At 42.0% G+C, this 15,400-nt stretch overlaps 1 non-coding gene across 1 annotated transcript; it reads right to left on the bottom strand.

The window, feature by feature from the left end:
* Positions 1 to 14,958: 14,958 nt before the first annotated feature.
* LOC119924485 lies at positions 14,959 to 15,096 on the bottom strand. Its single transcript, XR_005449197.1, has one exon. It is a non-coding gene; the product is annotated as a small nucleolar RNA SNORA7 (small nucleolar RNA).
* Positions 15,097 to 15,400: the final 304 nt, after the last annotated feature.

The raw sequence follows: 15,400 nt of genomic DNA, 5'->3' as shown, positions 1-15,400 counted from the left end.
CCTCCAACTCCAAAGCCTGTGCTCTTTCCACTGAGCCATGCTGCTTATATTTATTAAGTGCATACTGAATGCAGAGCACTGTACTAAGCGGTATTTGTTAAGCATTTACTAGATGCCAGGCACTGTACCAAGAGCTGGGGTGGAGACAAGCATATCAGGTTGGATACAGTCCCTGTCCCATGTGGGGCTCACAGTCTCAATTCTCATTTTACAAATGAGGTGACTGAGGCCCAGAGAAGTGAAGTGACTTGCCCGAGGTCACACAGCAGACAAATGTCGGAGACAGGATTAGAATCTATGACCTTCTTACTCCTAGGCCCGTGCTCTATCCACTACACCATACATGGGAGAGTACAACATAACAGAGTTGATAGACACATTCCCTGTCCACAGTGAGCTTACAGTCTTACAGTTCCCCCTGTCTTACCTCCTTCCCTTCCCCACAGCACCTGTATATATGTATATATGTTTGTACATATTTATTACTCTATTTATTTATTTATTTATTTATTTATTTATTTATTTTACTTGTACATATCTATTTTTATTTTGCTAATATGTCTGGTTTTGTTCTCTGTCTCCCCCTTCTAGACTGTGAGCCCACTGTTGGGTAGGGACTGTCTCTATATGTTGCCAACTTGTACTTCCCAAGCGCTTAGTACAGTGCTCTGCACACAGTAAGTGCTCAATAAATACGATTGATTGATTGATTGATTGACTACAGTCCAATAATAACTGTGGTATTTATTAAATGCTTACTATGTGCCAAGCACAGTATTATGTGCTGGGATAGACACAAAAATATCCACTTGGAGCTCATATTCTAAGTAGGAGGGAGAACAGGTACTGAATCAAAGTCCTACCATCTCCAGGAGGCCTTCCTAGACTGAGCCCCCTTTCCTCTCCTCCTCCTCCCCTCTCCATCACCCCCTGTCTCCCTCTGCCCTACCCCCTTCCCCCCCACAGCACTTGTGTATATTTGTACATATGTATTGCTCTATTTTATTAATGATGTGCATATAGCTATAATTCTATTTATTTTGATGATATTAACACCTGTCTACTTGTCTTGTTTTGTTGTCTGTCTCCCCCTTCTAGACTGTGAGCCTGCTGTTGGGTAGGGATCGTCTCTGTATGTTGACAATTTGTACTTCCCAAGCACTTAGTACAGTGCTCTGCACACAGTAAGCGCTCAATAAATACAATTGAATGAATGAATGAATGAATCCCTATTTTACAGATGAGGGAACTGAGACACAGAGAAGTAAAGTGACTTGTCCAAGGACACACAGCAGGCTCCCAAACCCGTACTCTTTCCATTTCAATGATAATAATTGTGGTATTTGTTTAACATTTCCTATGCGCGAAGTACTGTACTAAGTGCTGCGGTAGATACAACATAAATAGATTACATTTAGTCCCGACCCACATAGGGCTCAGAGTTCAGGAGGAGCAAAGTGGCCTACTGGAAAGACCATGGTCCTGGGAGTCAGAGGACCAGGGTTCTAATCCCAGCTATGCCATTCACCTACTAGGTGACCATGGGCATGTCATTTAACTTCTCTGTGCCTCAGTTTCTTCATTTTTAAAATGGGGATTAAACACTACTCCTACCTTGACTGTGAGCTCCATGAGGGTCAAGGACTGTGTCCAACCTGATAATTTTGTTCCTACCCCAGCGCTTAGAACAGTGCTTAGCACATAACGTGTTTAGCAACTACCATAACCAAAAAGATGGAGAACAGGTATTTTAGCCCCATTTCACAGCTGAGGAAAATGAGTTACAGTGAAGTGAAGTAACTTGCCCAAGGTCGAACAACAGGAAAGTGGTAAAGTTGGGATTAAGACCAAGGCTCCTGACTCCCAAGCCTGAGCTCTTTCCATTAGGCCTTCACTATCTACAGGTTCACAAGACTAATATGATTCCACATAGAATAAAGATAGTAGCTTGAGTTATTCTGTGATGTAAAAGAGAAGTGTCATTCATAGGATAATGATCATAGAATAAATGTGACCAATAATATAATAAATATGAATAATAATAAATAAACATTAGATGCACTTGAAATGGAAGAGATTGTTGGTCATTCATTCATTCAATTGTATTTACTGAGATACTAGTCTTATTCACAACTGGACACACTGATAAAAATCCCACCATCAGTTGCATAATTTTCAAGCTCTCAGTCCACTTATCTCTGATATAATATATCATCATATATTAATAGCACAGTATTATAAATTTTACGTACATGTGTATAGTGTTGTCCATGTCATTCAATAAGCATTGTCAGTGATGATAATAAATTCATCAGAAAAAAGCTAATGTCTTCTAATATGATAAAAAGTATCCATTAAGCAATTATTATGGGTCAAGGACTGGTAGATACAAGATTATCAGATGGACATTATGAGCCCTATGGAAATGTTAAGCATTTGCCAACTTTAGAAGCAAGAATGTCATCCTCAAAAGGCAGGTATTAGAATACTAATAGGATTTCATATATAAAGTAAGTTTTTATTTTTTACTTGATTGTTTCCAAAAATCTCTTCTGAATTTTACTTATCAAGGCTAATTTTCAACAAAGCTTCCAGGTGACTAGGAAATGAGGCACTAACACTTTCTCCTCTAAGACTGGAGCAGAAGAGGGACTAGAACTCAGCTGAGAGTAATTGAAAGGAGATTTAATTACACCATCTGAGGACACCTGTGAAGGACAGAGTGTTCATAAAGAGGGTGTGTGCTGGGAAGGAACTAGTGGTTTTACAGTGCTTGAGTGTGTAGTTACATGTAAGGACTATGCAGCTTGTGTTTCTCCTCAAAGGGAAGTGAGTTGATTGCTGAGCTGCTGACACTGTGTAAGGTAAACTTTCTTTGTCCCCAAATAAGTATGATAAAAGCTGAAATCTCTCCAATACAGAAAAAGCCTTCATTTAAGAGTCTTAGTTGTCAGTTCAAATGGTGCAGTTGTGGTCACCCTAGTGAAAGAAAAGTTATATTGGTGGGTGTTTCCTGTTCTGGAGTGAAAGTCCCCACAAGCTAATATTAACTGCTCTGAGGCTCTTGAGTGGATTTCTTTGTAAAATTAAGGGGAAAACAGTAATGGGGTGGACGGAAAAGCTGTTCAGGGGATAAGGAAGTTATTCTAGCACCACTAGTGTCTGATGTAGAGAAATTAGTTCTAGGGAGAGAGAGGTTGATGGTATTCATGGGTCCTGTTTTTAAAACAGTATTGAATGGGCTTGGCTAAGTGGAAAGAGTACGGGCTTGGGAGTCAGAGGTTATGGGTTCTAATTCTGGCTCTGCCACTTGTCAGCTATGTAACTTTGGGTAAGTCACTTAACTTCTCTGAGCCTCAGTTACCTCATCTGTAAAACGGGGATTAAGACTGTGAGCCCCACATGGGACAACCTGATTACCTTGTATCTTCCCCAGCGCTTAAACAGTGCTTGGCACATAGTAAGCGCTTAAATACCATTATTATTATTTATTATTGTTATTATTATTATTATTATCTGGGAATAGAACCCAGGTTCTTAGTGGCTAGGACCATGCTGCTTACATTCTAGATGGGGGAGACAGATAATATGAGTAATCTGTAATACATAATTTAAAGATGTGTACATAAGTGCTTTTGGTGTGGGGCAAATATCAAGTGTCTAAAGGGCACAGCTCTGAGTGGCTAGTTCAGAAGGTAGAGTGAGCCAAGGAAAAGAGTGTTTAACAGTGGAAGGTCTCCTGGAGGAGATGTGACCATGCTTTGAAGTTGGAGAGATTAGTAATCTGGCATACATGGAGGGGGAGGGAATTCCAGGCTAAGGGGTTGCCATGAGAAAGGGGGTGATGGTGAGATAGATGAGGTTGGGGTACAGTGAGTAAGCTGGCACTAGAGGAATGGAGTGTGGGAGTTGGGCTGTAGTAGGAGATCAGTTAAGTAGGATGGATGGGGTGAGCTGATTGAATGCTTTAAGCACTTTCCTGCCTGTCACGTTCTGCCTGGGGCATGGAGTACAATGAGTCAGGGAGGTGACATATTACAAAGTCATTAACAGATTTGGTCACAGTGACTGTGGCAGAGGGCTGAGTCTTTGCTATAATGTCATAACTTTGCAGGTGGGTGCTTGTTGTCTTTATCCATTTTAATCAGCAATTTCTCAGAATTCCTGTGGGATTTACTCCACCCTATAGAATGCTCTATATCATTCTTAAGTCATTAAAACTTTCACTTTCTCCTTGCAAACCCAGAATTAGAACTCTAGTCTCTGGATTTTTCAGCTGGTTCATTATGCAGTACCAACTTCAGCTCTTGTTCCTAAAAGTGACTACATCCATACTTTCTTGCATGGTGTCAGGTACATATGGAGTAAATAGAACTATGATGAGCTAGGTAAATCTCATGACACCATTTGAAGGCCATCCCTAAGCTATTGAAATGAAGACCAGACCTTCTAGCACTGGAACCATTAAGGCTATTCTACTCCATCTTGTGTTGTCTGTTGGTCCCTATAATCCCTTGCCATATTTTCTCAGCCTATCATGGCCTTAGTAATAACTCCGGTATTTGTTAAGCACTTACTATGTGCACTGTTCTAAGCACTGGGGTGGAGACAAGCAAATCAGGTTAGACACAGTCCTTGTCCTACGTGGGGCTCACATTCTCAATCTCCGTTTTACAGATGAGGGAACTGAGGCACAGAGAAGTGAAGTGACTTGCCCAAAGTCAAACAGTAGACAAGTAGCAGAGCCAGGATTAGGACCAAAGACCTTGAGGAAGGCTCAGGGGGTGCCTGTTGTGATCTCTGGCTGAGAACTACCCACATGGCTAGGGTCAAACCTACTCTGAGCGGGCCTGAGACACCCGGGTACTGTAAAGCTGAATGTTTGCTTTCATCTTCTCCCTGTCTAGCCAAAGAACCTTAAGTCAATGAGCTGGGCACTGGGGAACATAAATCCCACCTGGACACCAAAGCAGACCTCTGCCTTGAAGAGCAAGCTGCTCTCCTTTGTATTCCTGATTGTGTGTTGCTGGGTCTTTATTGGTTAATCATCAATGATATTTGAACCCTGACCCTGCCTACAATGAGCTTACATTCTTGAGGGGGAGACAGACACTAATATAATATTTTATAATATATCTTAAATATGTGCACATCACCGGGCAGAACCGCCACTGTGTAACTCCCAAGCTCATGGATCGGAGGGATGAAGATGGATTCAGGGACTTAAGGGTTATAGGCAATAGAAGCAGGTTTATTAAGATAATAAATCCATGATAGGTAATGCTCAGGAGCAAAACTATTTCTAGAATAATTAGTATGAACACACTGGTCAGCATGGTACTCAAGCAGCTGGTAAAACTATGGAGACATGGGTTTTCTCCTTGAGCTACCTTTCAAAGTCACCCTAAAATGGTCTACCTTCAAACCACCCAGGGGTTGTGTATGTTTGTATATATTTATTACTCTATTTTATTAATGATATGTATATAGCTATAATTCCATTTATTCTAATGGTACTGATGCCTCTCTACTTGTTCTGGTTTTTTTTTTTGTCTGTCTTCCCCTATCTAGACTGTGAGCCTGTTGGGTAGGGACCGTCTCTGTATGTTGCCGATTTGTACTTCCCAAGTGCTTAGTACAGTGGTCTGCACACAGTAAGTGCTCAATAAATACAACTGAACGAAGGAATGAAAGTTTCTAAGGGGGAGAAACTCACTTTTCCTTGTTTCAGCGAGGAGGTCTGATCCATCACTTGGCACCACACAGGGTGTGATAGAGTTCCAACCTACTACCAAGAGCTTGAGACCACCCGTCCCCAGATATACCTTGCAACTTCCTGATTCTCTTAACTTCCATTAGCTATATTTGGAGTGAAAAAGTCATGTGACAAGATCCACTGCAGTTTTCTCATTTGGGGTCTATTTGTTCTGCCTTACTGCTCACCCATCTCCTTTGGGGTTGGTAGGATCTGGAGGTATGGGAAGTGTTAATACTTATTGCTAGCCCCTCCAGTGCTAGTGAGCTAAGCTTGTTACCTTGGACAAGGGTGACTGCTCACAGTACAGAAATGCTTTAGGACAGATACCAAAAGTCACAGACCCCCAGGACACATACAGAAGAACTGGGTTGCTCGGATTCATCAATTCCACTAATGTTGCCCTCCTGCCCAGGCTTCTGAGTGCCTTAAGTCAGTCAGCTGGGCAGTGGAGAACATAGATCCCACCTGGTGAGCAAAGCAGGCCTATGCATCAATCAAGAAAGAGAAAGCTGCTCTCCCTTGTATTGCTGGTGGTGTTGCTGAGTCTTATGTTGGGGTCATCATAGATAGTATTTGAGCCCTTACTGTGTGGAAGGCACTGTACTAATTGCTTGGGAGAGTATAGTACAACAGAATTGGTCAACATGTACTCTGCCCACAATGAGCTTATTCTTGAGGAGGAGACACAGTAATATAAATATTTTATAATAATTTATGGATATGTAATGACTGCTGAAGGGCATATATCCCAAGGTCACAGATCCACAGGACACATACAAAAGAACTAGTACTCTTAGAACAATCTAGCTCTAGGGCTTGTTTCTACTATGGGAAATGCAAAGCTTCCAAGCTTTGTGTACTTCAATGGTGGTATCAAGATTTTTGCCATGATTCCAGTTCCAATGACAATGGTATTGGAGTATTTACCATGTTGCAAGCACTGGGAAAGATACAAGATAATCACTGTACACAGACTCTGTCCACATAGCGCTTGCAGTCTAAGGGGGAGGGAGAAGAGATATTTAATGTCCATTGCATGGCTAAGTGACTTGCCCAGTATCACAGAAGTGGCCAGTTCCTCTGACTCCCAAGCCTGTGCTTTTGCTACTAGGCCATCGTGCCTGTGACTTGTCCAAAAATGACACCACAGACCAGTGGTGGAACCAGGACAGCTGACTCTCAATCCCACACTCTTTCTACTGAGCTATGCTGCCTCTGTGATGAAAGATTTTGCCTGCATGTTAAAAATGTCACTCCCTAACAGACCAAGCGTGAAACCTTCCTTTATCCAAGATATCTTGCTATACTCCATTCTAAAAACATCTTCAGATCTACCGAGGCAAACCAACTTCTGCCTGGCTAAGTACATGAAATTCCTTGACAGCCTGGAAGACTTCCTTTCCTGATGAAATGATTTGGGCACATACACCATTCTATGTTACTGAACCAGGCTACTACTATACATATATATATATATATATATATATGTTTATATATATATATATGTGTGTGTGTATATATGCTCTCTTTGATCACCCCACTCTTCAAAGGCAAGCTACTTTCCCTGCCTCTCTGAACCTTAGCAGATCCACCTCCATTCTCTTCTTTGTTTATTCCTTCTTTATCTTTTTCCTGCCCCACCATCCCTCAAACTGGAGTAGCCCGGTGCTTATAGGGTTTTCTTAACTCAATCAGCCCTCTGCCAGCTGCAGCCTCTTCCCCACATTGTACCACCCTCCAGAAGCTGAGACTACCAAGGCTGTAGCATGATGGAAAGGGCAGACTGTCCTAGGCAGACCTCATTCCTTGGCTTGGGTTGTCCCAAGAGGCAGTGCTACAGGCCAGGAAAAGAGCTCGAAGTGTAGCACAAAACTTAAACTGATTTTTTTTTTAAGCAAAGCCTTTACTGCAGAGGGAGGGGTTGAATCCAGGGTGCATTTGGGGTTGGGGAATCAGGAAGCTTGTTAAGAGAAGGGAAGAATCTGCAGAGACAGTATTGTGTCAGGAAAGACCTAATGACTGTGAAGAACAGGGAAGCCTTGGGGAAGAGTAACTAGTTTTATTTTGGTAGCATGTAATGTGCTATGTAGCAGTCTCTGGTCAGAAGTGGCAAGATGCTGTGATGTCATAAGCATATGGTGTCCCTAGGGTGAACTGATAAAAGCAGTGCCGTGTAATGGCTGTACAGATGCATGTTATGTACTGCATGCCTAGCATAATGCTCATAGTGCCATTTGGAACATTTTATGGAAGATCTCAACCTAGAACTCTCCTCTTGGTGTTCCCTAACATCATTTTGTCCATTTTGCTCCAGAGAGGTGCGTGCCCCTCACTGTGCTTCTGAGCCTTGGGCCTGGGTGGCAGGAGCCAAGGCTAAGGGACAGAAGGACATTGAGCCCTAAAATATCAGACACGAGCTTGTCTGTTGTATTCATACCAGAGAAAGACAAACAGTCTGAAAACCAGATGAATGGCTAGCCTATCTGTCCCTGTTTCTCCTTGAATCTGAATTCAGATTGGCCCTAATGCTTCCTTTTTTCCCTATTACTACTTACTCTGCCAGTCCTTTAGAAACAAGCTCAAAATAACTCTACTTTTGAGATCTTCCCTAATTAATCCAAATCCATTTCTACATCATTCCAGAATTCATTTTTGGGTCTAGTAGTTATGCATTTTGGTCACTTGTAAGTGAACTAAGATTCTCTCTATTCTGTTATTTGCTCCTTACTAGACAAATTCAGTCTGCTTCCAGGAACTGGTAAACCACTCTGGAAAAAAAAAAAAAAACCTCAGCACCTAACACAACACTCTGTGTCCTGTGATTGTTCAGTAAGTGACTATTGGTAGTAATGAAATTATTTCTGCTAAAGCCAAAACAAGGACAAGACTAGCATGTTTTGATCCAGGGCAGAAATCTTTATTTGGCATTTGTGTTGGGAAAAGTAGTCTTACAATACTTTACAGACTTAAAATGGCTTGTGAAAGACATAAGAAGAGTGTAGATCGTATTAAGGAGTAGGAAATTTGGTCTAACTCCAGGCAGTAAGTGCAGTTGACAGATCTATTGCTTTTCCTGAGACTTCAGTTGTTGAAACTAAGGATTAAGAGCTGTGTGGTGATCTTGTCTTTCCAACCAAATGGTCAATTTGGGTCCAGTCCATTAGCCTGAGTGGGCAGCTTTGAATTTTCAGGTCATAGCCTTACAGGACATAGTGGTCTTATCCATCTGTAACAAACTAGGGAGACAAATGAAGAGAGAAGAGGTGCCACTGTACAGGAAGAGCGTCTGATTGATCATAGGAACTGATTCTTCAGTTGGCCTAATATTTTGAAGGGGTACTGCACTCTGTTATAGGAATGCTTTATGGAATAGTCTCCATCCTTAAAGCACTAGCATAAATATGCCTCCTTTCATTGGCTGCTCTTATCTCAAGAGGACCGAAACTTGCTTTCAGAAGTTACCCCTCAGAGAAGTAACTTCCATTTACCTTAAGAACCTTTAAAGCTATTGCTGAGCCCTTTACAATTGAACTTAGCGTTGCAAAACCTTCCCCCCCACCCCCCACCACCCATTTGCTCCACAGCTACTCTATTTTTCCCTCTGCATCTCCATGACAGCCTCAAAACCCTGTTCTCCCCCAAAGCAACAAAGGTGGGGTGTGTGGGAAAGAGCCTCAGATCTTCTCAACCAAGAACCCCCTAAGCTACCATGTACTCTTTCCTGACCTCCAGTCTTTACAGCTCCAAGGGATGAGGACTGATAGACATTGAAGAAGCTAGGGCAGGGCCTGGTCCTGCACATTGGAAAAATGTAATCATACTGTTAGTAAGTAAAGTGTATATTCATAGATTTTTTTTTCTCTTTTTTAAGCTTTGTATGAGGGTGTCATTTAGCTATTTCAAGTTGAGGGGGCAGTGAAACATGAGGATGAGTCTAAGGTGTGGGTGAGGGAGCGGTGGTAGGGGGTATTAAATTTATGGTGATGGAGAGGGATGGGCAAGGTAGGATGGGCTACTTCCTAGGTACAGTCGTTAAAATTAAATTCAAAATTGAAGAGATTTTTTTTTTTTTCCCCCCACTGATGTAGAACCCTTTCAGAACTGAAAATATTAAGGAACCACAAGTAGTCTTAGATGAAAGTCAGCAGCTCTGGCAGGGCTACCTGAAATTATCAAATCTTCCCCAAATGAATTTACCAACTGTTCTAGAACAAAACAGCTTCCCTGGAATACTTTCTCACAGAACCATCCTGCTATTTAAAACATTACTCATGTCTGCATTTGTTGACAGGCTGTTAACATTAAAGCCTCATAGAAACTCAGACTTTAAAGGAAACCCAAAAGTTTAAGTAAAATTATCCATTCTGAAGTACTCTAGAAATGGAGTCGATTTTGTGCTTTTAAGTCAGGATATTATAATAATGGCATTTAAGCGCTTACTATGTGCAAAGCACCGTTCTAAACACTGGGGAGGATACAGGGTGATCAGGTTGTCCCACATGTGGCTCAGTCTTAATCCCCATTTTACAGATGACGTAACTGAGGCACAGAGAAGTCAAGTGACTTGCCCAAAGTCACACAGCTGACAATTGGCAGAGCCGGGATTTGAACCCATGACCTCTGACTCCCAAGCCTGTGCTCTTTTCATTGAGCCACGCTGCTTCTCTGGATATGACCAATCTCCCAAAGATCTGAATGTGTGATGACTTGGATTTAATAATAATAATAATAACAATGGTATTAAGCATTTACTATGTATCAAGCCCTGTTCTAAGAGCTAGGGTAGATACAAGTAATCAGGTTGTCCCATGTGGGGCTCAGTCTTAAGCTTCATTTTACAGTTAAGGTAGCTGAGACATGGAGAAGTTAAGTGACTTGCCCAAAGTCACACAGCTAGGAGGCGGAGCTGGGACTAGAATCCATGACCTCTGAATCCCAAAGCCATGCTTATCAGCAAGATATCCATGAGAATGAATACCAGTGTGGCTTAATAGAAAGATCACGCACTTGGGAGTCAGATGCCAGGGGTTCTAATCCCGGCTCCACCACTTGTCATCTGTGTGACTTTGGGCAAATTACTTAACTTCTCTATGCCTCAGTTACCTTATCTGCAAAATGGAGATTAAGACTATGAGCCCCACACGGGACAACCTGGTTACCTTATATCTACCCCACCACTTAGAACAGTGCTTGGCATATAGTAAGAGCTTAACAAATACCATTATTATTAATAATATTATTATTATCATTAATGAATACACGATCAGTGGATATGTGGAACGATCTGAAGTTGGGAATAGTAGTGCTAAGAAAATAAATTGAATGTCCTCTGGATGCAGTGCATTGTGCTAAGTGCTTACTGGCATGTATGTTGCAGATTCCCTGCCCTCAAGGAGCTTACCATTTAATGGGGGGGGGGGGGGGGTAAACAGATAAAAATTACAAACACTGGGAACCAAAGAAAGAAGAAGGACATTCAAGCAATAGTAGCACAAATATCTGGATGTTAGTGAAAAGTGTGAGCCACACTGGGATAGGAACTGTGTCCAACCTGATTAACTTGAATCTAATGCAATGCTTAATACAGTTCTTGGTACTTAACAAATGCCACAGTTGTTTTGTAACTGGAAAGCAATGTGGCCTTCTGAGAAAAGCACAGGCCTAAGAGTCAGAGGACCTGGCTTCTAATCCAAGCCCTGCCACTTGCCTGCTATGACCTTGGGTAAGTCAATTTCTTCAACTGTAAAATGGGGATTCAATATTTAGGCTGTGAACTCCATGTGGAACAGGGACTGTCTGACCTGATTCACTTGTATCTACCCAATGCATAGAACAGTGCCTAACACATACTAAGTGCTTAACAAATACCATTTTTAAAAAATTTCCTGAATATTCAAATATATGTAAATGCTAAGGATGGTTATTGGCCAGTGTCTCACTAGTGAAAGAGCACAGAATTGGAGATAAGCTAATTTTTATGGTATTTAATAATAACAATAATTATAGTATTTAAGTGCTTACTATGTGACAGGCATTGCACATTTGTAAAAATGGGGATTGAGATTGTAAGACCTATGTGGGACGAGAACTGTGTCCAACCTGATTTGCTTGTATCCACCCCAGTGCTTAGTACAGTGCATGGCACATAGTAAGTGCTTAACAAATACCATTATTATCATTATTATTATTATTATTATTATTATTATTATTATTTACTAAGCCCTGGAGTGGATACAAACAAACCTGGTTGGACACAATCCATGTCCCAAACAGGGCTCACATTCTTCATCCCCATTTTACAAATGAGGTAACTGAGGCACAGGGAAGTTAGTGGCTTACCCAAGGTCACATGACAGACAAATGGCTAAACTGGGATTAGAATCCCAGCCCATGCTCTATCAACTACATCATGCTGCTCCTCTAAGCGCTTACTCTGTGCCATGCACCATTCAAAGCACTGGGGTAGATAGAAGGACTCAGGTTAGACAAAGTCCATGTCCCACATGAGGCTCACAGTTTTAATCTCCATTTTACAGATAAGGTAATTTTAGATACAGGGAAGTTAAGTGACTTTTTTCCCCAGGTTACACAGCAGACAAGTGGCACAGCTGGCACTAGAACTCAGATCTGGTTTCCGATCCCAGCTCTGCCACTTGCTTGCTGTGTGATATTTAGCAAGTCACTTTACTACTCTGTACCTCAATTTCTGAAAAATGGGGATTTAAGTGCCTATTCATCCTACCATTTGGCATGTAGGCCCTATGTGGGATAGGGGCTATCTGATTATGATATTGTTTTTACCTCAGCACTTGATACAATAAATCCTTAACAACCACAACTTTGATTTGCTCAGCACCTGATGACAACCTGCAAGTTCCTACAGTCACTCACAGGAATCATGGTGCCCTGCAGTGGACAACTATTAATAAACTCACTTTAAAGTGGTGATGGTCCTGCAAACTATTTGTATGTTTTAAAAGATGTTCAACAACTCTTCACTCTTTTTACAAGTGATGGTGTCTGTAAGACTCAACATAAATATCACTGCCTAGGCCAAGCCTGAGTGTTCTTTCCAGCTAATCCTAAAATTGGGCTTGGGGTCCCTCTCCTGAGAGGTATAAAGTCTTAGACTTCCCATCACTGAGCTCTGAGGCAGCAGCATGTTCTAATGTGGAAGTACTGAGGTGTTTTGGGGGTTTTTTTTACATACCTTTTTGTGCTTTATAGTATTTGTTACATACTTGCTGTGAGCAGGCACTGTACTAAGCACTGGGGTAGACACAAGCTAATCAGGTTGGACACAGTCCCTGTCCCACATGGGGTTCCCAGTCTTTATCCCATTTTACAGTTGAGGTAACTGAGGTACAGAGACACTGACTCGGTCAAGGTCACATAGCAGAGCTGGGATTAGAACCCAGGTCCTTCTGACTAAAATGCCTGTGCTCTATCCACTAGACAATGCTTCTTCTTACAGTTAAGGACTTTCTCTGTTCCAGGCACAGTACTAAGAACTTGGGTAGGTGCAAGATAGTCCATATCCCCCACAGAACTCACAACTTAAATCCCCATTTTACTGATGAGGTAACTGGGGTTGGTTATTCCCCAGAATACCAGGGTCAAGGCTGGCCTGCCTCTTGTATCCATGTATGGAGAGACTGGGGGAGTCAGCTCAGAGTTTTTCTATCAGACATGTGAATGATTTAAAAAAAAATGCTGTTTGAAACTGAAGACACCAAACATTGTGAAATGGTTAAGCAAGTTAGAAGAGGAAGGCTGGTGGTGCCTAGAGACCGGGTGGAGAGGAGACCACAGACTTACACCCCTTGCCCTAATTTAGGCTGACCTTGTGTGTGATTCCCTGCTCCTCCAAACATCTATCTCATTTGCAGAGGCAGCTCCAGAGCAAAAGCTGTTAATCAGTCAATCAATCAATCGTATTTATTGAGCGCTTACTGTGTGCAGAGCACTGTACTAAGCGCTTGGGAAGTACAAGTTGGCAACATATAGAGACAGTCCCTACCCAACAGTGGGCTCACAGTCTAGAAGGGGGAGACAGACAACAAAACCAAACATCTTAACAAAATAAATAGAATAGATATGTCCAAGTAAAATAAATAAATAGAGGAATAAATATGTACAAACATATATACATATATACAGGTGCTGTGGGGAAGGGAAGGAGGTAAGACGGGGGGATGGAGAGGGGGAGAGGAAGGAGGGGGCTCAGTCTGGGAAGGCCTCCTGGAGGAAGTGAGCTCTCAGTAGGGCCTTGAAGGGAGGAAGAAAGTTAATCAAATTGGATTCTGATTGGCCACATTGAAAAATCACTGGCAAATCACCTATCCTCTCTGGACTTCCATTTCTTCCCACTGCAAAATGGGGTAAATAATACCTATCTCTCCCTACCTCTTTCAAGGATCTACATACTTGTAATAGTGATCTGTATAGGGACTAACAATGCTTGAAAGATCAACTGACTTAGGTCCAGTGTAAGGCTCAGATGGGCCTCAACCAGTGAAAACCAGTAGATCCAAACCACTCTAGTTTCTTCCTTGATTATATAAGCACCAGTCTGATTTCCATATGTATCCTGGTTACTGCTGGAACTGGGTTTTTTTTGTTTGTTTGTTTTTCTATACCAAACCATAGGCTCATAGGAATGGGAAGGCAGGACAGGTATCTAATTACATTGGTCACCGTTGGCTCCCTGACTGTCATTAAGGGGCCTCTGAAGGCAAATGTCTAGTTTTCTTTAGCCATTGGCCTGCCAGTCTGTGGGAAGGGTGAGGGGCAGAGCAAGATGGAGTGGGGACAGGGACTTATAAATCCAAAGAGTTAAATGGCAAAGCTGGGATTAGTCTTAGAAGACTAACGTGTAACTGCTGTTGGGGTTGGAAAACAGGAGTTTGTTGCCAGTCCTGTCTGATCCAGCCTGGCAGCCCAGCAATGTCCTCACCAAATCCCTCTGTCTCAGACTTCTGAAGAAGCAAGTCTTGTATTAAGCTGTTGAGTCGTCTTTTAACCATAGCTACACCGTGGACACATCTTTCCCAGAGCGCCCCACCTCCATTTGCAATCATTCCGGTAGTGAATCCATAGAGTTTTCTCAGTTTAAAAAATGTGGAAGTGGTTTACCATTGCCGCCTTCCACGCAGTGAACTTGTCTCTGCTCTTGACTCTCCCAGCACAGGTGACTTTTGAGCTGTAGCAGATTGCCTTCCACACACTAGCCACTGCCCAAATTAGGAATTGAATGGGTATGCTTCTGCTTGACTCTCCCTCCCCTAGTCAAGACCGGTAGAGTATTGGAAACTCTCCAGATGTGATCCTTAGAGGGTTGAAAAAGCAAGTACTTATCCATTACCTTGGTCCATGGAGGTACAGCGCCATTCTCTTCAAGGACACTGAAGAGAGAGGTAAGAAGGCAGTCTTTCAGCTTAAAAGTATAAGAATTGTTAAAATATTAACAAGAACAAATCTATACAAAACCAAACTGAAAGCCTTCATTGCCAGAGGCGGCTTTCTGCAAATGCAAGAAGTCTGGCTAGGAAAAGGCTCATGACGTTAATGAAAATAAACACTAGATAACTAAGATGCTCTAGGCAAACTGTTAAAGAAAAATTAAAGATTTTTACTCTTCTG

Source organism: Tachyglossus aculeatus, chromosome 2, assembly GCF_015852505.1.
Source record: "Tachyglossus aculeatus isolate mTacAcu1 chromosome 2, mTacAcu1.pri, whole genome shotgun sequence".
Taxonomy (NCBI): domain Eukaryota; kingdom Metazoa; phylum Chordata; class Mammalia; order Monotremata; family Tachyglossidae; genus Tachyglossus; species Tachyglossus aculeatus.
The sequence above is the reverse complement of the archived record's forward strand: the minus strand, read 5'-3'. Positions and strand labels throughout refer to the sequence as shown.